The sequence below is a fragment of the Asparagus officinalis genome, chromosome 4, assembly GCF_001876935.1.
Source record: "Asparagus officinalis chromosome 4, Aspof.V1, whole genome shotgun sequence".
Classification (NCBI taxonomy): domain Eukaryota; kingdom Viridiplantae; phylum Streptophyta; class Magnoliopsida; order Asparagales; family Asparagaceae; genus Asparagus; species Asparagus officinalis.
Genome location: NC_033797.1, coordinates 31,215,761 through 31,229,418, shown reverse-complemented (window position 1 = coordinate 31,229,418; position 13,658 = coordinate 31,215,761).

Sequence of the window (13,658 nt, the reverse complement as noted above, 5' to 3'; positions counted from 1 at the left end):
TCTATAAAATTCGAAAAACAAATCTTTTATTCTTTCTGTTTTGTTTTTTTATTAAGTTAAAACCAATCCTTCTTTACATTTATCTTCTTCCTAAGCAATTCTAGAGTTGTGTCTTCGTTGTCTACGTTGATTGTGATATCAGGTTGGAGCTGAATTTCTTATGATGTTATTTTTCTATGAGCTCGTTCATCATCTGTCTTCTCGTCTTACTTCACAAAGAAGTTAAATATATTTTTGATATTCAATAGAAACTTTAAAAAATACAGACTTTGATTATTTTTGTGTCTTAATGAGATTAAATGTTAATTTCATATATACATTTTTTTGTGTTTCTAATTTATTTTTTAAATATGGTTAGGATCTATCTCTTTTCTCTTTGCAATGAATTTTTTTTTGTGTACATCCAATAAGAGTTTCTGTTTGCGTTAAATAATACTTTTTTTTGCTCTATTTGAGTCATTTTCTACAAGAATTTGAACTAAATAATTATATTTTTTATTATCAAATAGTCTTAGATTATAATGTTAATATTTAATTTTGATATGTTTATTTCATGAAGAAGGGATATTACTCAATATTGGTATTACATCATTAGTGATTCTATGGCATTTATCATTTGGACATTCTTAGTAACATCGTTATCCATCTTCTTGTTATAGCTTTTGCAAGCTAGAACCACGGCTCAACTATATTGTAAATGGTAGTTATCTTTACATTATAGGTCCAATAGCGTATTTGTATATTGGTAGAGTATTTTTAAATTTAATTGTGTACATTTTAGAGTAGGTCTTGTAAGAACATATCTCTTTGAATGTTGTGATGATTATATATATCAATAGTTTAAATTTGTATGGTATTTGTAAAGAGCCTTGATGGATATGCTTTCATTTTAGCAGCTTATTCTGAAAGAGTCATGCATATTAGCTTGTAAAGTGTAATTTTTTTCCTTTATTGTGTTATATAAATGTTTACTTGGTTTACTTATCATTCTCTTATTTCTTCAATAAGTTGTATCTTTGGGTTGATATGTATTATTAACATAATTTACGATGACATGCATATTTCCCACACAAATTTGAGACAGATATAATGTGAATTTTAATAAAAAAATTTAGAAGTAAAATATGTTACCTTCATATTTAAAGATTTTGAAATCTGACAGTGCTATTACATGTTTATCTTTGATCGTGCATTTAAAAATTGATCATTCATTGGTAATCATATCCCCAAATAAAGTTACTTGCAGAGTCATGTCACTATATAGGAAAAACTATGAAAATTTACAAACGCTTACTATTTTTTTTGTATCTTTTATGGAGAATGTTTTTTTGATCAGGACAAAGTTGTTCAATATGTTCTTCAAAAGGAACTCAGTCGGTGCTTCTTTACTAGATATAACTTTTGTCAATGTCAGTTTAAGTGATTCATGAATGTTTTCGAATTTAGGTTTATTTTCTTCACTTCTCCATTTGAAATGAAAATAGTTTGATTTTTTAAAGGATATCTATGAACTTTCTGATAATTTCTCTATTCATAAACTTGTTACTCCATGTCATCTCCAAATGATCTATAATCATATATCATACTCTTGAGTTATTGCAAAACATGCTTCCAATTTTGACACATCAAATTCTATGGTGAATTAAGCAGATAATTATATAATGAGAAGCTGATTGACAAGCTGTTGAAGCTGAGGTAGGCCTATAGTTTGAGGGAGGTATAACGGAGCTCCGAGATGTTGTCCCTTTGGATCCGCTAACTCATTGTATTTTTTGATACCCTATAAATATTATTAACATCAGTGATGAATGTTTATACATTATAATCAATTAATGCTAACTTATTATATTATAGTATTTTGTCAGTTTTATATAAGTTAGTCTTCAATCAATTTATGTTATTAGTAAAATTATATGCAGTTCCTTAAATTTATATAGCAACATTAGTTAGTCTTCAATCAATTTATGTTATTAGTAAAATTATATGCAGTTCCTTAAATTTATATAGCAACATTAATTTTTAATCTATCATATATTTTTTTTAGTAAAATTATATGCAGTTCCTTAAATTTATATAGCAACATTAATTTTTAATCTATCATATATTTTTTTTAATTTTTTACTCCTTAACTAAATAGCTCTAATTTATTGTAATTGCTATTTTTATCAGTATTAACTTAGACTACATTTAGATTCTGAAAGGGATGATAAACTTTAAATTGATAGTTAAATTTATATATCTTAATAAAAGAATATCAAACATTTACTCTTTTCTTTGCCAAATTTTAGACTTTTTGTGATTTTAAACTTTTGAGGGTGTGTTTTGTAATTTTTAAACTTTGATAGCATTTTTAAAAAATTTAAATTTTACGTTGGATGCTTGTAATTTTTATATTTTGTGAGTTCAAATGTTAAGATGTTTTTTGCAACTCTGAAATTTTAAGATTTTTTTTACAATTACTAAAACGTTGTGTTGTTTTTAAAAAAATTAAATTTCTAGCAATTTGCTAATAACTTCTAGATTTGATGCCTACTAGTTATAAGTTTTGAAAATTCAGGATTTTTTGAGATTTTTAACTTTTGATGGAGTTTTTGTACTTTTTGTAACTTTGAGATTTTTTTTTTACAAAATTTAAAATTTCAAGTGGTCTATATTGTTTGCAAGTTTTAAAATCGCTAAATTTTAGGGTGTGTTTTTATAATTTGAACTTTTAAGATTGTTTTTGCAATTCCAAATTACTCGGGGGGCTATCGTTAATTTTTAGACTTTATGTTTGTTGCTTTAAGTTTTGAAAGCCAGCATGTTTTGGGTAATTCTAGACTTTTGAAGATATTTTGTGTGAATTTTTAAAAAAAATGGGTTTTTTTTGTAATACTTCATGTATTATAGTATGTTATCTATGTAGAATTTCTTAATCTTATTTGTTTATATTGTTGAGCTATGGGTGGTTCATGTGGAGTTAATATAGGATATAATTAGTATTTGGATAGATTAACATTTAAATAAAATAAGTTTTGAAAAGTCAGCATGTTTTGGATAATTCTAGACTTTTGAAGATATTTTGTGTAATTTTAAAAAAAAAATTGGGGTTTTTTTGTAATACTTTATGTATTATAATATGCTATTTATGTAGAATTTCTTAATCTTATTTGTTTATATTGTTGAGATATGGGTGGTTCATGTGGCGTTAATATAGGATATAATTAGTATTTGGATAGATTAACATTTAAATAAAATATTCAAAATAATGTATCATATAGTTTGTTAATTTTTTTAAATTATTGAGCTATTAGGTAGTTCACGTGGGATTAGATAAGATACAATTAGAATTAGAATATATTAAGATTTAAATAAAATATTTAAAATAGTAAAGGGTAATATTGACTATGAAAAGATTTTTCCAAACTCGTGCTTTTAAAGGAAAGTATGATATTAAAGTCTTCGAAAGATGGGTGATCATTCAATTCGTAAAAAAAATTTGCATATGAATTTACTTGCAATATGTCCATTAAACTTTTAGTTGTGGTTTGACTCATATTCACATTATCTTTTAGTTATTGTTTTACTCATATTTGTATTATCTAATATTCTCATTTAATGTTATAGCTCATTCTCTGTATCATAGAAGTAAAACTAAAAGTATGAAGAATTATTTTCTTACGAAATTAGAACATGAAGATTATGATATATTTCGCTATGTACTCCAAATATAATTTTTCCCTTTGAGACAATGTCCTTATCAAATCTTACCCTAAACAATGTGAAAAAAATGCTATTATAACTCACTTGCCTAGGGCAATTGTATTGTATATAGGATACATAAATCATCTGGAATATCCACATCTGCTAAGTGGATTTTATTTTTGTGAGAACAACATGTTAGAGGCTCGTATTCAAACTTTTTAACTCTATAAGAGACACAAGAATTTGGAGTGCATAGCTCATATATCGTAACAGACATATTGATTCATGAAGAATTTTTCCTAATAACGACATTATTACAACGATATTACTATATATGATATTTTTAAATAAATTATAAAGTATATATATGGAAACATCAATGCTTATAGTCAGTAGTTGGGCTCCACAAAATATGTTAGCTTTACATTGTAGGTTGCTATTTGTAATATTGTTGACAATATCATTATCTTTCTTTTTTATCTTATTATTCACACTTTCTGATGTATGTTCTCTTTTGCTAATCACTCAATTGGCTATATTTAGTTTTTATAATATTAGAGGTTAGAATATTCTCTTCTACTTAAAAAATGTTAATATAATTTTCTTAAAAAATATATACACATAGTAACAATAGTATGCACTTCAGTTCAACTCAAACATTAGCTTGAAACCATTTAGAGTGAGGTCATTTCTACGCTAGAATGGTGATATAATGATTACAGAGTCTAAAAGTCAAAAGAAATTTCTACAAAGAAAAAGTAATTTAATGTGTCAAATTAAGAAGTAATTTGTAAATTATACATGGACAGTACAGATAAATATAAAAAGCAATGTATATATCTTCATAAAACTTCATAGTGAGTGACAAACTATAATCATCCAAATTTAAGCATAATTAATTATTATTTTAGTTACTAGTTTGATACGCTTAACTATGAAATAAATCTCCAGCAAAAATAGAAAATGAGATTGTATTATGTTGTAAGTAAATAAATAAATATTATTAGAGCTCATCTTTATATTAAATTTAAAAGTTGTTGATGCTCAATATCAACAGAATAATCCAGAAGATGATGGTTACGGGATGATGAAGGATGATGGAGGCCTCGCTCCCTTCTTCGACTTTATGTTTGATTCTTGAATGAGGGCTTGATGTCCATGCCGCACAGACAAGAAGAAACCTTGAGAGGACGGGGACCGGTTCCCCCGTGATACCTCCGACGATCAAGTTAGTTGATGAACTTGAGCTTGAGTGGAGTAATAGAGCTATGTGTTCTTATGCTATGTGCATTAGAGATGATAATCTCTAAGATTTAGGTCAGGAGGAGAGTTTAGATTACGAACCTCTTTTCTTCTATGGCGAATAGTATTTGTATATATAGAGGATGGTTCATGGCAGATTGGTCACTTTGGCCATGCAAATGGCAGTGACAAAGTGTGAGCTGGATGGTGCTCTACACGTATCGACTGGTGACTGGAGGGAAGTCACTTCGTTATGGGAGAGAGTGTTTTTGTATTTTTTTGGGAAGTGATTGAGCTGACAAGTCATGCCAAAATCTAGATAAAACTTGTCCGAGGTGGACTGAGATGTTGACATATGCTCTGGGATTGAGGCTTGGGACTGGGGCCGAATTCTCAATTTAATTGATAACAAGGAATGTCCCTCTAGTTGCCTCTGAGAATTGCTCAGTGAGTGGTCAAGTGGCCTAAGTAGAGTCGTCATTGATGATAGGGTCGATCAATACCGCCTTTTGCGTCGACTCAAGAATGTCGGCCTGTCCAACTAGCTGGAATGTCATCTCATCTCAACTAATGATCGTCTCTCGAGTCGATATAAAGGTGTCGACTTGATGAGAGGTCAGGATCTCTCGTGCCGACTAATATCGCCTTTGGTGTCGACATTAGAGAGTCGACTTGATGAGTCGGTAGGGGCCAAGACCTCTGTGATCGTGCCTTGGGTTTATCCGTGATAAGATACCATGACCTTATAATTAGCCATGATGATCGAGTTGCACTGGAAGATTTTACCATATATTGTGCATTGGGTTTACCTTGAAAAAGGGCCAATGACTTGAAATTCGACTGAGGAGTCGAATGTCTAGAACTCTTGAGAATTGACTAGGGCTTTCCTTCCCCTAAGGTCGAGAGACAATTGTGGGAGTCGACCAAAGGGTTGAGTTTGTTTTGCTAGGACCCTTATTATATCATTTACAAATATTCGTATCTTGGGTGAGTGAACACCATAACAAAGGTAATAATTTAAATTATTAAGTACCAAATATTAGCTCATGTGAGAAAGTAAAGTAACCTATGGTCTATACACGTTTATAGTCAATCAATCAAACATATTAAATTTATGATGACCACAATCAAAATTATATTGTGGGTTCACATTAAATATAATTTATAAAAAAATAGTACATTAAATAAAAAACTTTTTAACCACTATATAGATTATCTGAAAAATTTTACATATATAAACTATATTGCCTAGGAATAGTGATGTGCGCACTTAACTATGGTCTAATAATCTTATCGTCATTGTTTTCTTCAATCCAAATTGGTCTACTATTTGTGAGTTATAAACACATTAATATAGTATAACATCTTTATTTATTAGTATATTGAAGTCTTCAAAAGATGGGTGATCATTCAATTCGTAAAGGAATTTTTATATGAAATTTTTGCATATATAAATTACACTACCTAGGAACATTGATGTGTTGTACACTTAACTATAGCCTAATAATCTTAAGAATGACTTAATTTTCAATATCATTATTAATTAACGTATTTATGCATTACACTGAAAACACAATAAAATTTTTGAAAACTACAAAAAAAAAACACCCTAAATTTTTTAAAAAATTTTAAAAATACCCTAAAATGTTGTAATTTATAAATACACAAAACTATTAAATATTACACTAAAATTAAGAAATTACAAAAAATTATTGAAAATTATTAAACTTTGGAGAGGTAATTTGCAATGTGCTAAACTTTAAGGGTGATTTTTTTGTAAATTTAAATTTTAATAGATTTTTAATCATTTATGTTCTTTTCAAAAATGTTACGAGTAATTTTGACCATGAAAGGTTTTTTCTAAATCTATATTTTTAAAGTGAGTATGATATTTTTTGGAAATTTTTAGTTTTCTAGGGGTTGTTAGTAATTTTGTATATTCATTTTTGTGTCTATAGGTTAGAAATTCTCATGGTTTTTTTTTATAAGTTATGAATTTTAGGGGTTTTTCATAATTTTTTAAACTTATAAACCTTTTCTTCAGATTGTAAATTATTTATAGACTATTTATAATTCTTATGCTTTTAATTTACTAATGAGTTTAAAATTCTCAGGGTGTTGTTTATAAATTTTGAATTTTAAGATTTTGTTTGTAATTTTTGAAACTTCAATGATGTTTTTTTAAATTATAAATTATGTAGGGGATATTTATAATTCCTATATTTTCAATGTACTATTAGGTTAGAAATTATTAGAATTTTTATAAATTTACAATTCTGAGGGTTTTATTTTGTAATTTATAAAAAGTTCAGAGTGTTTATTGTAAATTCTATAAAATTTTAGGGGTTGTTTGTTTTATTTGTAGGTTTTTAGTGTGTTAATAACTTTAAAATTTTGAAGGTGTTTTTTATAAATTTTGAATTTTTAGGGGTGCTTTTGTAATTTTTAAAACTTACAAGATATTTTCTTCAAAGTTAAAAAAACTTTTAGTTTCTAGCTAGCGTATATTTTTTAGATTTCTCATTGAATTGAAATAAGTAAAATTTATAATTTTCAAGATGTTTTAATAAAATTTTAATTTTTTTAGGGGTGTTTTAGCAATTTAAAAAACTTGGAGGTTTTTTTACAAAGGACAAAAAATTTTAGGTGTTGGCTAGCATATGTTTTTTAAATTTTTCTGTAAACTGAAATAAGTAAAAGATTTGAATTATATGAAACGTATTTTCTTTATCCAATAACATGTTAAGTCTCATTTTAAATATGATAAATCATTTGGTTACTAATTCAAAGAAGATAAGATAATTAGAATAGATTAGGATAACAATGTAACATTTAAAAAAAATTTAAGGGTAATACTGACCATGAAAAGATTTTCCCAAACTCATACTTTTAAAGGGAGTATGACTAAAATGACATTAGGATAGAAAGGCCCAAAAATATTCATTTGTTATCCCTTTTCCTAGCAGTTAATTACCTCCCCTTGATACTCTTTCATTGTTTTATACCCTGTATAAAAGGAACAAATTCATATAGGGTTTAGATTGGGTATTATTAATTTCAGAAATTTTATATTCTTAGGGTTTGTGTCGTTTTGCTCGGACGAGAACGAGTTGTTATCTCTTTTGATTACACCTTTGATACCTCATTCTCGAATATTCTTGTTATTTGGGCAATTTAAATTTCCCTCCCGGCAGAAGCTGATGAAAATTTGAGAGCGCAAACATTTATTATTCAAGGGAAACAAATTGAAAGCAAATGACTAAAAGACCGAAAGCAACTCTCTCTTTTTGGGAGAAAATAATGGGGCAATAAAACGACGAGTTTTTTATTATTATTATTTGTTGCTTATAAGTGTTAGTTATTTGCCCGTATATGATGTGTATCCTACTAGTGTTTGGTGAAGATGCTTCGTCATTGTTTGCACGGTAAGCTTTTAGTCCCACATCGATAGCAAAAGACGTGAAGAGAGGAGGCTGCTCTATTAATTGAGCCGTCAAACGACGTTTGAAAGCATACCTTTCTCGGCCTTTTGGCTAAGATCAAGTGTAGTATCTGTTCTTATCAGTTTAATATCTGATACGTGGGCCATCGGCCCACTATGATATTAAATTAATTTTTGTTGCTGTTCTTATCAGTTTAATATCTGATACGTGGGCCATCGGCCCACTATGATATTAAATTAATTTTTGTTGAGGGAGGGCCTATCACAGTAGCTTGCTGCTGGGGCTCTCGCGTGTCGCCCATGTGTTGCACTATTGCACGGGCCTGGCGCACCCCTACCAAATCATAATCCAAATTTTATGATACTTTTGAATGAGAATATTGTCGTTGTTGTGCGTGTAATATGCCTTGTCCTTCGAGTGCCCAAGCCTTGCCCATATAAATAGTGAACTTAGAAAGTAAATGAGTAACATGGGCTCTCAAATCACCGTCTCCCTTTCAGCGTGGAAAAACTAGTAAGATTTAAACAAAAAGAAAACAAATAAATAAATAACATGGCCGCTCAATTCATCGTAGTCTCCGTCAACGCATGCATTTGAATCATCTGATATATGTTCACTTTTTTTATTTTTGAACTATTATAGTGCACGTTGCTTTGCAGTAGACATACTGGTTTTTGATTTGTTTAATAGGCTAAAAAAGATAAAATATTTAAAGTAAAGTACTTTTCTAAATGTTTGCATATAATATTACATAAATTTAAAAGTGAAATTACAATAGAAATGATTTAGTAAACCCATGTGAATCGGGATGGATGAACATTGACTAATTGTTAATTGTTGACATCTTAAGTTGAGCATGGATACAGTTGTGCTTGAATATATGTATATTTTTGTGATCGTCAATAAATAATTATCCATTAGTTTAGAAAATTAAGATTTATTAAGAAAAATTAACATTAGCAGTTAAGTATTTTTTAAGAAGTTTTAAATATTTACGTATAATATAAAAGCATGTAAATACAAAAGTGTAAGAAATATAAGAGATTTAGTGAACCAATAAGTCGTCCTTGAATTTGACTTCTGCCATCGACTGAAAAATGAGAATGTGAAATATGTGAAGTTCACATTATTTTTAAATGATATTTGGCCTACCTTTAGTATCCGAATTTTTTCTTTATTTTACACTCTCTTATTTTGGAACTTATCAAGGATCCAACATATTCTCTTTTGCATATTAGCATGGACGTTAGCCAATTTCAGTTAATTTTCAAAAAAAAAAAATCTTTTTAGGTAATTTTATATTTATAACCTTAGTCTTAAATTAATATTTTAAACAGTTAATTTTCCAATAAAATACACTTTTATTGAAACCATAATTAATTATTAGAAAATTTTGGACATAAGATTAAGGGCATGTTTGACAACGTGGTCAGTGCATTATAACTCACTTTTTCATGTTTGGTATTTTGAATTATAATCCACCAAGAAGAAATCTAGGATTTGTAGGTTATATTTTGTTTATTATCACACATGTTTGATCAAGAAATGTCAAAAATGACCATTACGTTTTTAGATTAGTTTTGTTAACTCCTCATTTTAACAAAAAACACATGGATCGTAAAATCACCCTCTTTACAAACGTTAGAAAGGATTTAATCCGCTAAGGTTATAATCTACCAATGGATTTCAACCCCTGTGGATTATAATTTTGAATTACCAAGTATGCCCTAAGTTTTTCAAATTTGGATCCTCTCCAATTGTGGTAATTGGAGAATATTCAAGCACTTCAATCTTATCCTTCTATTTCAATTCAAATGGTTGAAATGAAGTCATGTTGAATTTTCAAATGGTTCAATCTTACATTGCTTTATCACAACCGTGAAAATTGAAACGAGGGGATATGGTTGGGGTAATTGGACATGCTCTAATTACCATCTTCAATTAGCACATAGTTGGAGAGGATCTCAATCCAAGTTTTAGTTCATTTACCTAAATTTTAAGGATAATAAATTACCTTTTAGTTTATTTATTTAGAAAATCTTTGGACTTGTTTTCATACATAGGAGCTAAAGTAAATTATGTTTCCTCTTCCACATTTTCTATTTTTTATTCTTTCCTAAACTAACCCATTTTTTTCTTCTGTTTTGTAAGATAGGATAGCCATAGACGTTTCCATAGCGATCTAGATTCCATAACTCTTAAAATATAACGAACCTATTAAAGTCCATAATGCTCATTTTGTTTGTGAGGAAGCTGTGAACTGGGAACTTCAACATCGCCATAAGTTACCAAATAAAATGTGGATCAATTATACAATTTTTATATAATAAGATTTTATGCGACTTTTATATGATATACCTTCAGTTTTCATAAAATTGTATATGCGAATTAGAATGGAAGTGGTTGATCAAGCCATTATTGTTTGACTTTAACAACCAAGCATCGACAAAATTGTACAATATAAAAGTTGAAAAAACATGTAGAAGTTTGTATAAATAATAATTTTAATAATTTTAATTTTTTATTTAGAATATTACTAAATAATATAGTTTCAATGGTTTCACCATCATAAATACCACGCTTCACCAAGTTTTTTAGTTTTTAATTTATTAGTAATGATAACAAATTAATAATGATATTATTGAATTATTCAGTAACTAAAAATTAATATTTTAATTTCACAACTAATGATATTATTATTTTGGGTTTTTTCCATATCAGTCCCTTAAGTTTCTTATATTGAAATTAGTCCCTCAAATCATTAAAATTGCTATCAGGTTCATTAAATTTTAAGTTATTTTAAATTACTCCCTCAAATTATTGAAATTACAATTAGGTCCCCTAAATTTTAAGTTATTTTGAAATTATTCCCTAATATAAAGCGTGGAATCAGCATTTATAGTTCCCCAAATTATTGAAATTGCTATTAGGTTCTCAAATTCTCATAAAATATTTTAAATTAATCCCTCCAATTACTATTTATACTTTGATTGGAAGGACTAATTTCAAAATCAGCTGAAGAATTAGGGTCGTGATAGCAATTTTAATGATTTGAGGTACTAATTTCAAAATATAAAATGTATAAGGGGCTAATTCTCATTTTAAATATATTATATTTAGGGACTAATATGAAAGATTTAATTGACCAATTTTTAAAATCCAAATATTTTTTACAACTTATTATTAATTTGTACTATTTATTATAAGATTATTAGCAATAGTTGGAAATTACTGATAAATATATAACATATTTGTTAGGCACTAATAATATATTGTAAAAAATAATAAAACAAATTTTAAAATTCATAATAAATAAAATATTTAATAAAATTTTAATTTTTTTACTACTTGTACAAATATATTTTGAGAACACTTTATTTTTAATTCATAATTATTTTTAACAATATGTTGTAAATTTAGTCATATTAATGTTAGTTTACTTTACCACATTAAAGTTTAAAAATATTAACAAGTAGATTAATGGTTTACCAAATTTTTAATTTTATAAACAGTTAAATACAATCAATGGTAATGCAAACCCACAAGTACATGATAAGTATCCATTAATTTTCATCCAATTTATTATTCTATCCTTATCAGAATAAACACACATGAAAAAAGTGAAAGAAGATAGCTACAATATTTTTTTTCTTTCTTTTTTTCTTGAAAGAACAATTACAACATTTCAACTATTGATAAACCTCTCTTTAAAAAGAACAAAAACACAAAATGGAATTAATTAAACCTTATAAGTTGGGCAATATACAGCCAGTAAAATAAGAACCAAGCTAATCAAGTAAACCCACTCTAGCCACACCACCATATGTTCATCCGATGTGCCTAGCTCCATCGACATCATCGTTGGCTCCCCTCTACCTAAAAGTTCGGCTATGCTGTAAGTTCCTCCCCCACCTTCATGCTAGATCAGGGCGTCGACGCTCACTATACTACCTGAACTGTACCCGCTTAGGGCCCACGTGCTTCTGTTAGCATCATCGCTAAGTCCACCACTACCATCTTCACTGGATGATTGCATACTCCATCACCATTGGCAAGCTTACCATGCCTACCATCGTCGCCAAAGCACAATAGTTGATCCTCAAAACCCAAATTTCCTAAAATGTAGTTGCATTGGTAGAGCAAAGAAGAGCAGTAATAAGAAAGAAATCATGAATAATAGTACTAAGTTATATTGATTGATTGACAGTTTAATTTAATAAGAGAAGGTAGGGGAGGGAGGCGCTTATATATGGGTTAGAATATAAAAGGAAGGGAAAAGTTGGAGGGGGTTGATTTATTAAGTAAATGATCAGTTAGAGAATGTCAAGAGTTGTTTAAGATGTTGTTCGAGCTTCATGTTACTAATATATCCACTAATTTTGATTACAGGCTGCTTCAAAGGGAAAATGTATGTCGTTTTGCTATCATTAATATTATGTGAGAGAATTACTTCTTCATTAGCATTATATGAGATAATATTAAACTTGATATTCACGTATGCATTATCCAGTTTTCTTATATGCATCGAAATGTCATTTTTCATATTCATATTGATATTATTGTTGTCAATTGAATTTATTATTGAGGCTATTTCTAGCAAAAGTTTTAACACCCATTACAATTTTATAATAGTATAATATAAGATTAATCATTATAATTATGTACAATAATTTATTAAATAAATAATTTTATATTTTATATAATTAACAATTCTTTATAATAAATTACAATATATTTATGAATTTTATTATGATTATAGATTATTACTATATACTAATGAATGACCAAATAATTGGAGAAAATGAAGAGGTGCATAGTTAATGAAAGGTCATGGATCATTAGTTTCATAAATAAACATATAATTATAAGTTATAAAAAGCTGAGAGGGTAAAAAAGAAAATCAAAAGTTTTAACATGGGTATTCTTTTTTATAAGTAGTATAGATTAGTAAAGTCTAATTTTATTGAATCTTTAATTTTTAAAACTTTGAAAATGAACTATGATCCATTTGAAGAAAGTTTTTTTTTGGAAAATTGCTTCAAGGCCCCAAAACCCAACTTCTATTGTGCCCCAGCCCCCCTTACTTTCCCTAATGTGCTGCAGCCCCTCCTTTTTTAAAAAAAATTACGTCCAGGTCCCTCAATGGCCATTTGAAGAAAGTTTTTTTTTGGAAAATTGCTTCAAGGCCCCAAAACCCAACTTCTATTGTGCCCCAGCCCCCCTTACTTTCCCTAATGTGCTGCAGCCCCTCCTTTTTTAAAAAAAATTACGTCCAGGTCCCTCAATGGC